This window comes from Helianthus annuus, chromosome 4 (genome assembly GCF_002127325.2).
Source record: "Helianthus annuus cultivar XRQ/B chromosome 4, HanXRQr2.0-SUNRISE, whole genome shotgun sequence".
NCBI lineage: Eukaryota > Viridiplantae > Streptophyta > Magnoliopsida > Asterales > Asteraceae > Helianthus > Helianthus annuus.
This window is the reverse complement of record NC_035436.2, coordinates 26,363,744-26,375,498: the sequence shown is the minus strand read 5'-3', so window position 1 is coordinate 26,375,498 and position 11,755 is coordinate 26,363,744. Positions and strand designations below refer to the sequence as shown.

Here is an 11,755-nt window from a genome sequence, read left to right as displayed (position 1 = left end):
GAAACATTGAATGCTGAAAAATTGGGAAAGTGGCATCTTGTCCCACATAAGAGGAGAGATGAAACTTAAAGGGGTATTTAAGTGGGAACACTCCATCTGCGCGCGCGCGTGGCGTGGGCGATGGCCGCAATGTGGCGCTTTGACCGCGCGCGTGTGGTGAAGCACATTGGCTGCAAGGACTAGGTGGCAGGTAAACCTTGGAGGATGACGTGGCATGCAGGCACGCGAGTACACGGGGCAGGTTGGTGCGCACTAGCGCATGGGCACTGAAGTGCACGCACGGGCGCACCAAAGTAAGCCAATAGACGCGACTATTTGGGGTGCTCGTATAGGTTCACTAGTGGCTGGTGCACGCGTGCAAGGGTGATGCAGACCTACCAGCGCACGTACGCACGAGTTGTGCAAACCTGCTCACGTACAAAAGTGAGCCAAAATGGCGCACGCGCAAATGAGCGTGCAGACTTGCGTGCAAATGAACTTGAGCCAAAAAAAAGGCGCGCGCGCACTAGTGTGTCTTGCGCATACGCGCGTAGAAGCTTCCAGACATTAATGAGCAGTTTTATAACAACCCTCGAAAACGCCCTAAAACGCTTCTTAAACAAAGAAACAACCCGTATAACATTAATTAATTTTTATTAAAAACAAATAAAATAATTATCTCTGTTCGGTCACGGGCCACGACAGGATCCCTCGGGTGTGTCGCGGGGCGCGACAGCCCTTGTCTAGCCGGTTCCTCCTTGAGCCACGTGTCATAACACTTGTCGAGTCTAGGCAACCCTAGCCGTAGCTAGGGTGCCCTCCCGGGGGCCGACAGGAACAAGGGGAGGGGGTCGCGGGGCGCGAGAGACCTCGAAATCAGCTATAAATTGAGCAGAGATGCAGAAGTTCATCCTCGTTCAAAATACCCCCTAAAACATGAAGCTCTGCCCCGTTGTAAGTAATTTAACCCCCTGATCACTAATTCGATACCCTGTCCGATTGATTTGGAACCCAACAACTGATGCCAAATCGCTGCCTGTTCAGGGCTTTGCTTTGTGAGCTAAGTTTGGGTTCTTTCTCCTGATATATTGATAAGTTGAATTTAGATTATTACACTAACGCGCGTGCAATGTATATTTTTAATAGGCACTCAAGAATATTAACATAAAATATTTACAGGAAGCCAATAGAAATACCTAAGTTTGCAATGTGAGTCATTCTATTTTTTTTTCTCACTATTTGTGAGCCACTATATTTAAAATGCTTTACAAAAACCCTAAATGTTTATCAGTTATACTTACAGTGATTAAGGTTTTGTATTCTACAATTACTATCGGTATGTGGGGTTTTGTATACATTACTTAACACTCGTTAGTATTCGACAACGTGTTAGCCAATATTAGCATGACCACAAGCACGGGGGAAAATGGTGCCCCAGTAGCAATACTGTTTGAGAAATTGGTAGATATAAACTCTTAATGTTGTAAATTATAACAATGTGTCATTTTACAAATGGAATGTACTTGCAAGTATTTTTGCTAATAAAAAGTTTTTAAAACGCGTTACCTGATGTGAAGCTATAAAACCAGCTATGGACCATTGAAGGCTTAAAGAAAGTGGCTATAAAGTTATCTAAATAAAAAGTTTATATTTTCACCGACTAGGGTTTATCCCTATAAAAGATATTATAAGTGAATATTGGGTTTTATCCCGTTTGTTTAATATAAATTTTTTGCGTTTTACAAACTCTGAATTTATTTCCTAACTACAATCCTAATAATTTAAATTCCGCTGCTAAATTAATAAACACAAATACGACTGGCTCGTGCTCGCAGCTCCCGCTCCCTGGGTGGGGTCAGGGGTTGCGACAGAAGGTGTATCAAAGCCACTAGTTTAAGCTATTTAGGTGTTCTTTTAAATACCTAAATTTTAACCAGTTGTGTTTGGAAATACCCATAACTTATGTGTTACTATGTGTAAAAATGTATATTATGATTTTATGTATTTTGATGATTTTTTTTGAGTTCGCAGTATGAGGACCATCCAATTTAGCCTCAGGATATGTAGCAGAGTCTGAAGATACTTTTGATTTTAGAGCCAAGTCTAAGGAAGCATTCCCACCTAAGAAGAGGGGATAGTTTAGTAGAATGAAGAGAGAAAGGAGGAAAAGAATTAGGCAAATCCAAAAACAGAAAATACCCGTAAGAACCATAGCTGAGGGGACCACCCAGACTCCAGTGACTAGACCTTTATGGTTAGAATTAGATAGAAGACTAGCAAATCTGGATATGTTTAGAAATGAAGAAAATGCACCTGATCTTAACCTCGTAACAGCTCCTGAACCACAACTACTACCGTTGTACCCTGACCAACCCATGAACCTAGAACAAAACCAGGAAAACCCAGTTCCAATCCCAGCCTTTGATCCAAATAAGATATCCAGGATACCAGCACCAAATCCCTTAGAATATTGGGAGACCAACGATTGGACATTCCAGGAATTAATGAATAATCCTTACCCATACATGCCTTACGATGAACCAGAACCACTTTACCCTGACCCCATACCAGCCCAGATGCCACCCATGAGCCATGAGAATGTAGCAGAACTTTGCCACTATGGTGATGAACTGATTCAGGAGGAAAATCGGATCCGTTTTATCGGCGAAAATCTCACCTGAAAATACGACGAGAGGGAGATGCAATACTAAGAAAACAGTCACCTAGAAGATATATATATATATATAAATGTATATATATATATATATATGTATGTATGTATGTATATATATATATACCATACTAATAAACGTATCCGAAGGACAGAAATGGTCATTTGCCACTTTTTCAACATTTACAACTCATAAAGCTTATTATATAATTGCTCAATGCATGAACGGTTTTGAATCTTTCAAACACCTGCATGAACGGTTTTGAATCTTTCAAACACCCCCTGAAATAACTTGGGCGGGCTTTCAAAACCCTGAAAAATCTTGGACGGATTCTCAAATTTCAAAAGCCCCAACTTTTCAAATCCCGAACAAAACCTACTTCTCTCCCCTTTCCAAAATTCAAACCCACCTTTTCAGTAAACAAGCTATTCTCTCAAACCCTAGCCTCCTCCACATCTCCAATATTCTCCATCCGGTCTCTTCCCCTGCATGTGAAGAACCAGAAACACACAGATTAGAAGAAACCCTATCCGAATCAATCATCCACGTTTGTTTCGTTACCATCACAGAATCAATCATCCACGTTTCTATGTCAGATCTGCCGTTCAAGTAAGTTAAAATTTTTGGATTTTGTTCTTTAGGATTTGGTAGCCACTTCTGTCGAACTAGAACCCTAATCCCTATTGTCTTGTGTCTGCAGTTCATCTCACATCCATCCACGTTCTAATTTCATAATGGAATCAAGCATCCATTTTAAAATCTCAGATTTCTGGTTTAATCTTCAAGTATGTTATTATTTTCGTTTCCCCTTTCTTGATTTTGAGAACTATTAAATGACTGATGGTTTTTGCACTCGATTTTCAGAACTGTTAAGTGACGGATGGTTTGTGTAGGGAGCTTTTGAAGTTAGGATTTAATGTTTGAGCTGACCCAGAGCAGAATATATGGTGGTTGACGGTGTTCTACGAACAGCATGGGGTGGGGTTCCGGCGAGTCGAACTTGACACGGCGATGGCTATGGATTCCGGCAATGGAAGATTTGGGGATTTAGGGTTCTGTTGTTTTTGCCTTTCCAGGAGGACTTTATATCTTATTTTTGTTTGATTATGTTTATTCATGTCTTAGATGTAGCTTAAGAAGTCAATGTCTAGAAGTTACGTTGATGTTCTGTATTTATTGGGTGCATGAATATTGTAGGTTATGTGGTGGATCGGATCGGAAACTGGGACAAAATGCCATAGCCGCTGCCTCCAACATGACGGCTAGGGTTCTGATGAGTTGAATCTGGTATGATGTTCACTCCAAAGATATAATCAATGTTATTAATCTGCATGTTGTTAATTTCAATCTTCGTTGAACTTTTATAAAAATGGAAATTGAAAATTTTATTGTTAATTCTTTTATTGCTGCTCGATTTAAATAGCATTTATTAATACCAGATAGTTTTCATGAGAAAGTAACTTTCGTATCCTCAAGTTTTAAGATATATTGCTTTAATATTTGCGTCTTTTTCTTTGCAGGTGAAGCATATCTACAAGTCATATGCCATCTATTTTCGCATAGCCATTGCTTCTGCATTTGCTCCACATAATCCATCTGTTAGGTAATCCTATGATAAATTTCACATTTACTTTTACAGTTTTACCTGCTATCATTCTGATATTTTCCTTTTTTTGTTTTGTATCTGTATAGGGAGGGACGACATGGGATCCCTAGAACATGCCCTTGTTGTGCTAGTACATGATATGGGTCCAAACTAGGAGCTTATAAGTAATGCCACTGTTGATGTGTGTATTCTAAGTCTACCTTGCTAAATTGTGTGAGATCGGGCTGCGAGACCAGCAACAATGTGCTTCTTGCTGTTCCGGCACTTCTCTATGCTATTAATAACTACTTGAAGTTCATCATGCAGGTAGCTTGTTCTATAATCAATAGCCTTATATCCGATAACATAACTTTATTTTCTTTTATACAATATCTGATTATAATTTTTTGTTGCTCTATTTTAATCCAGCAACTGTAAAGCTGAGCAATCTAAAGGTAATTTTTGTTAGCATCGCCCCATATTCTTGTTTATCACTTGTTTTTGAGTTGTTAATGGGTTATGTTATCATGATTAATAGCAAATTAGATGATTTATGCAGTTCTTTTAGAATTGGATACAAACTATTGAAGACTACAGTTTCTGGTTATTGCAGTTTTGCTAAAGATAATAATGAAACGTCGATTTTCCTCAAGCATGTTAATGTAATTGTTAATTGCGGTTTGTTTTCTTGAAACAATTTTTGTTACCACAAAAAGATCTTTTCTTAAGGTTTTAATTACATTTTTGAACTCCTTTTCATTTTTCTTAAGAAACATATTGGCCTCAGTGCTTTTTGAAAGATCCATAATCAACTTTTGATTGTGGATGAATGTCACGTCATATTTACCTTTCAACTCAGACAACTTAGCACCTAACTCAACGCATTTATCACAAGTAATAGTAGTTGGTTTGTCGGAGCAAACCTGACTTGATTGGCCGCCGACATTTGCCATGAAAGCAAAGTGATGAGAAGAGTATCCATCATCAGATCCAACCGCTGCTTTCTCCACCAGAATTATTGATCATCTGCTTTGCACGTTTTCAGCATCACTCAGCAACTTTTCTACATCTGCATCGATGGTTTCACTTGACACTTGTTCAATACCATACTCGCTTGTGCTTGAGCTTTCTTTATCCGAAACCTCACTGTATCCAGAACTTCCTTCATCTTCAGACGAATCACCATTTTGAGCATGCTTGATATGCCGGATTACTTTAGCATAACAAGTTGTTCCACCCGAACCTCCACTACCCAATTGCACAGAGCAGTCGCAGTTCTCGTCATCTTAAACAACTAAGGCTCTCGTATTGTTTGCGTTAGAAGATCCAGCTTGATTAGAAATTCAGACAGGTACCATTGCAAATTCAGTATTGTTGGAGATTATCACACCCCGACCGCGTAATACAACAAACCGCGACATAAACGTCAGGGAGTGTCGTAACAGAATCATTGTTTCACAACACATGGTGATTAAAGTTTTGTTTTATTCCATTAATGGACTCATTGTTTTAGTACAAACCAGACAAATACGAATAATTGTCTTTCAAGTTTTAAAGTAACTAAGGCATGAGTCCATCCTATGTGTAGCATGCATCATCAATCATCATATAGTAGAACCTAAAACATATGTGAGGTTTACCATTTATGGCCAAACTATGCCCCGAAAGGGTATTTTGGTCATTTCACATATGCTTTTAAGGACTTTTTTGGAAGTCTGAGTTCATGACTTATACTTACTGTAATAATCTTAAAATTTATTTTAAAAATTCAGTAGGTAACAAGTCTTAGGTGTTAAATATGGATTTAAACCATATTATGCACCTAATTAGTGTAAAAATTGCTAATTGACGATATTTGAGATATTTATGTGGTTATGAGATTTTGGACAGCCTTATATATTTAAAATATTTTTATTTTTCATATCAAGTCAGAAGAAAAAGGTTTGGTATGCTAATCACATGTAAATCTCATTTTATTAGTTAAAAGGGCATTATCGTCAATTAAGGAATTTATACAAGAACTCTATGATATGGTCAGATTATAATCTGATCAAAAATTCCAAAAATCCCTAAAAATAATATCTTAACAGTAGGTAATGAGTGTTGGGTCAAAATCCATGTTTAAACATGCCTTATGCAAGATAGCGTAGTTTAATAAATAAAAAGTTTCAATTTACGATATCTTGCATAACTTTAGTTTGAGACCAGAAACTGATGTCAAATTTTCGAGACATACTTATATATCAGTAATAAAGCTTTTTATCCTCTCACATTTTCAAATTCTCGTTTATATGACATAAGGGCATAACAGGCATATATAAGCATATTAACGGAAACTAGCATATAATCCAATATATAAATGACCAGGTAATATAACTCCAGAGGGTTATACTACAACATAAAGTGGTCCTATTGGAAGCTTAAAACATAGAAGAATTAAGCTTAATCGGATCAGAACTGAAAGTCAAAGCAAAACTCAAGCTTTTGCGACTTTCGGTTGTTAACCGACCTTAAACTCAGAGTTGTCGGGTTGAACGTGCCTAAACATGTTCTAATAATAATTACTAAGTTATTAGAGTGTTAAAATACAATTATAACCTCTGCATTATTAGTTTTAATTATTATTTGAACTTCAGTCCAGTTTGACTTTTTAACTAAATAGTTTGACCCGACAATTAACTAAGAAAACGAAATAATTAGGAGGTGCCCTTTTAACGGTTTAACAACTACCTAATTATGGTCACATAACCATATTCATTTCGAATAATGGTTGGACCATTTGAGTTTAAACCGAAGGTCAAAGTCAGATTACGATAACTTTGACTTTTCGGTTTTAAATTATAAAACTGAACTAAAGAGGGGGGCTAAGACACATACAAAGGGTACTAGCAATCTTTCCTACAAGAATAAGCTCCCTTTTGGGTCAGGACCTCTAGAATTGAGAGAAGAGATGATTCAAGTGAAGTGTGCAAATGAAAAGTTCAACATGAAGGCCCTTTTTACAGGTGAATGCCATGCATCAAGATCATAGTAGGTGTTTTGGAAGTATTAAGGATCACCCCAGGTGTCCTAGTAGTATTACAAAACCGACAACAAGCTCCTGGTATCGTTTTGGAAGTGTTTAAGGCGGTGGAACAACAGAAACCTGCAGCTGGCAACATTTGGCAGTTTTAGTCCCTGGACCTTTATAACTTTATTTAACTTCATTTTAGGCATAAAAGGTCCTTGAAGTTAGTTTGTAGAGGAACATGGGAGTATAACCAAACTTCGTTAGGCCCGGTTTCGTTCAAGGATCACCAATATCATAAGTTTCTAACATTGACGCTTTTAACCCAAAATCTTGAAATTATACATAACGATCTTGAAACCACGTGAAACTGATATCACTTATTCTTGGGAGTATATTTGAACATTACAAAGCTCGGGTTCGTTAAAAGGTCACTCAGAGGTAAGAATTAACATGTTGACACGTTTAACCCTTGTAGTTTATAATCTTTCGATTATTTTCACAAACGACTTCTTATAGCCAAATAATTACTCGTTTAAGAATATATTATTCGTGTGTGGTCATTCAGAGGCACAAGTTTGGCATGTTGACACTTTTAGTCCCTTCGGATACATATTTTCATCGTTTGTCAACTTTATTCCTTTAAACTCAAACTTTCACATATTTAGAGTTTAGGACACGTGTCTTTACATAATTGGACACGTTTTTTTGTGGTGTTACATCCTCACTTTGCTAGGATGGTAGCGAATTTCGCATCAACGACTACATTCACTTTGCTAGGATGGTAGCGAATTTCGCAATCATAATCATTTAGAGTTTCCATCCTACGACGTTGTCTCATATTAAGCTCTTTTTTATTGAATAAGTGTTGGAGACTTTTATGATTAGAATATATCACACATTTAGTATTATATAGATAATGTCTCCACAACTTTAGTGCAAATACAACGGCACCCAACTCCAAATCGTGGGTGGTGTAATTCTTTTCGTGCGCACCTTTAGTTGTCGCGATGCATAGGCAATCACCTTGCCTCTTTGCATAAGTACACAACCCATACCGGTGTGTGATGCATCACAGTACACGACAAATTCTTCTATTCCTTCGGGCAATGTCAACACCGGAGCATTGCTCAGTTTTTGTTTAAGAATCTAAAAAGATTCTTGTTGTTTAGGACCCCAATCAAACTTCACATTCTTACGGGTCAGAGTAGTCAATGGTGCAGCTATTCTTGAGAAGTTCTCAATGAATCTTCTACAATAACCAGCTAATCCTAGAAAGCTGCGAAATTCTGTCGGTGTCTTTGGTGCTTCCCAGTTAATGATTGCTTCTATTTTAGCGGGATCTACTTGGATACCATGCTCGCTCACAACATACCCAAGAAATTGGACTTCGCGAAGCCAGAACTCGCATTTAGAGAATCTTGCATATAGCTTCTCCTTTTGTAGTAATCCTAAGATACACCGAAGGTGTTTCTCATGGTCGACATGACTACATGAATAAATAAGTATGTCGTCTATAAAGACGATGACAAATTTATCTAAGTATGGCTTGTAGACTCGATTCATGAGATCCATGAATGTTGTAGGTGCATTAGTGAGTCCGAAAGGCATCACTAAAAACTCGTAGTGGCCATACCTTGTTCCGAACGCTGTCTTAGGTACATCTTCTGTTCTAACTTTGAGTTGATGATACCTAGATCTCAAATCGATTTTCGAGAAGAAGCTTACCCCTTGGAGTTGGTCGAACAAGTCGTCGATCCTGGGCAATGGATAACGATTCTTGATCGTCACCTTGTTTAGTTCTCGGTAATCAATGCATAGGCGCATTGAACCATCCTTCTTCTTCACAAACAATATAGGAGCTCCCCAAGGTGAAGAGCTGGGTTGTATGAAACCCTTTTCCAATAAATCATCCAATTGAGTCCTTAATTCTTTCATTTCTGTAGGCGCTAGACGGTAAGGAGCTCGAGCAATTGGTGCTGATCCAGGCAGAATGTCTATCCTAAATTCGACTTGCCTCTCAGGAGGTAATCCAGGTAATTCATCAAGAAACACATCAGGGTATTCAGAAATAATTGGGATATCTTCAATTTTGGGTTTTGGGTCATTCACTGTCACTTGTGCCATGTAGATGACACATCTGTTCTTCAGAAACTTCGATGCTTTCAGTATAGACACATTATCGGGTAAACCATAATTTGTATCTCCATGAATAGTTACCAATTCACCAGATGGGGTTTTGATGTTAACTAGTTTCTTATCGTAGGCAATCTAGGCTTGGTTATGTGATAACCAATCCATGCGTAAAACTACATCAAACCCAGCCAATTTCATTGGCAAAAGGGATATCGGGATATAATGATTCTTAATGGATATAAAACATCCATCAATAAGAGTTGAAGCCGATTCTAAGGTACCATCTGCGAGCTCTACCTCATATTTTATGTCTAGAGTTTTAATAGGCAGATTCAGTAAGTTACTAAAGTTATGGTCTACAAATGATTTATCAGCACCTGAAACAAATAAAACTCTAGCATAAATATCATTAATGAGGAAGGTACATGTTATAACATTGTCATCATTCACCGCCTCCCTTGCATTCATCTGAAAAACCCTAGCATTGGTTTTCTTTGCCTCATCAGGCTTCTTGGCGTTTTTAGGGCAATTAGTTTTGATGTGCCCTTTTTCATTGCAACCATAACAGGTTGCATCCTTCATGTTTCGGCACTTAATAGTCTTGTGCCCTTTCTTCTTGCAAATTCCACAATGTTTAGCTTGTGGATCCTGGTTGCACTTTCCAAAGTGCCTCTTGTTACATGTTTTACATCTGGGCTTATCATCCGACTGCCCCTTCTTGAAACCAGAGTTTCCTTTCTTCTTTTTGTTTGAGTGATGGGACAGATCATCCTCCCTCTTTCTTTTCCCCTCCTCGGTGGTTTTCTTTGACTTACTCTTTACAACATCAAGAGTAAGTGACAAAGATAGATCTACAACAGATCTATAAGTAGCAGGTTTAGAAGCCTTGGCATTTCCCTTAATCTCAGGGGCTAATCCACCTATAAAACGCGCAATGCATTTGGGTTCTGGGGTGACCAAATACGGCACAAGTCTCGACATTGAGTTAAAACTGGTCACATAAGACCTGCAATCCAAATCCTTCATCACCAGAGTGAGGATGTCAGTCTCTATCCTTTCCACTTCATGTTGAGGACAGTATGTGTCCTTCATAAGATCAACAAATTGATTCCAGGAAAGGTCATACAGAGGAACCTTTCTCGTGGATTGTACCAAAGCTTTCCACGAAGTTAAGGCGTCACCTTTGAAGGACTGAGACACAAACTTAACGACGTCCTCCTTCGCACACCCACTGATATCAATAACATTTTCCATTTCATCCAACCACTTCATACAATTGATGGCCGCCTTTTCTCCCATGAAGTCTCTTGGCTTACACGAGACGAAGTATTTATAAGTACAACCTTTGTTGTACTTTGGAGCCTGATCAACAACAATTTGTCTCTGTGGTTCACTCTTTTGGTTGGATGAGCGTCGAGACTCATCCTTTTTCAGTGTAAGTGAATGCGATAGGGGCTTTGATTGAGTCATAGGCCTAACATGACTCGGTTCTTTAAATATTTTATCAACAGCTTGAACAACCGTTGTGTCAATCATTGCTTGTAATTCAGCACCAGTAACATTTATCCTGGCATCATTATTGTTTCCTTCTACCGGATGACTGTTAACTTCGTCCGAGCCAGCCATGTTTTGATTACTAAAATCAAACAATAATGATTTATTTAGATTATATAATAGATTCTTCATATCTGATGAATAAATGGTCATGGTATTTAATAAACCATATAGACCATAAGTCAAATGATTTGCCTAGGCTACAAATGAACCATTATTGGCAATCAAGTAGGATATAATCCTTTACATTTATCAAACAGGGAACATAAGTCACAACTGTCTATGCCATAAAGACATTTACATATAACACAAAAGGCTCATCTCGAAGGACATATAGATGGCATGAAAAGCCTTGTCACAAGGACAATTAAAACATAATCAACGATCTCTTGAATCAGTGATTTTTAAGACTCGAACATAGTTCATCGCCTTTTTTGACAAGAAGTTTATAAAACTATCATTGTCATGAATACACTTTCGTCCATAGTCATACATCTCAAATGGATGTTTTGATGTATACATCATATTTGATTGTTAATAGCCATGATTCACATTGGTCATATTGGCCATGAGGGTGGCTTGGAAGACTCCAAGTACTTTTGGAAGCTAGTGTGGTCTCTCAAATCACACTGCCAGGAAAGTTAACATGTTTTCAGATGTTAACAAGAATCAATTTCTTAAAAAGGTTGTACCATCATAGCCATTAATATTGGCTAGGTTATACCTTTAAGAATATCTTTTGGAATTGCTTTGGCAGATCAATTTAAATTTGAAATGATATTGACAAGATGATGTAATAAAATACATACATAAAAATTTCCA

At 37.9% G+C, this 11,755-nt stretch overlaps 1 long non-coding RNA gene across 1 annotated transcript; it reads left to right on the top strand.

Annotated features, from left to right (window-relative positions):
- Nucleotides 1-3,094: 3,094 nt before the first annotated feature.
- On the top strand, nt 3,095-3,580 carry LOC110934481. The gene is made up of 3 exons (XR_002588379.2): nt 3,095-3,260; nt 3,352-3,436; nt 3,545-3,580. It is a non-coding gene; the product is annotated as an uncharacterized LOC110934481 (long non-coding RNA).
- The last annotated feature ends 8,175 nt before the right edge of the window (nt 3,581-11,755 follow it).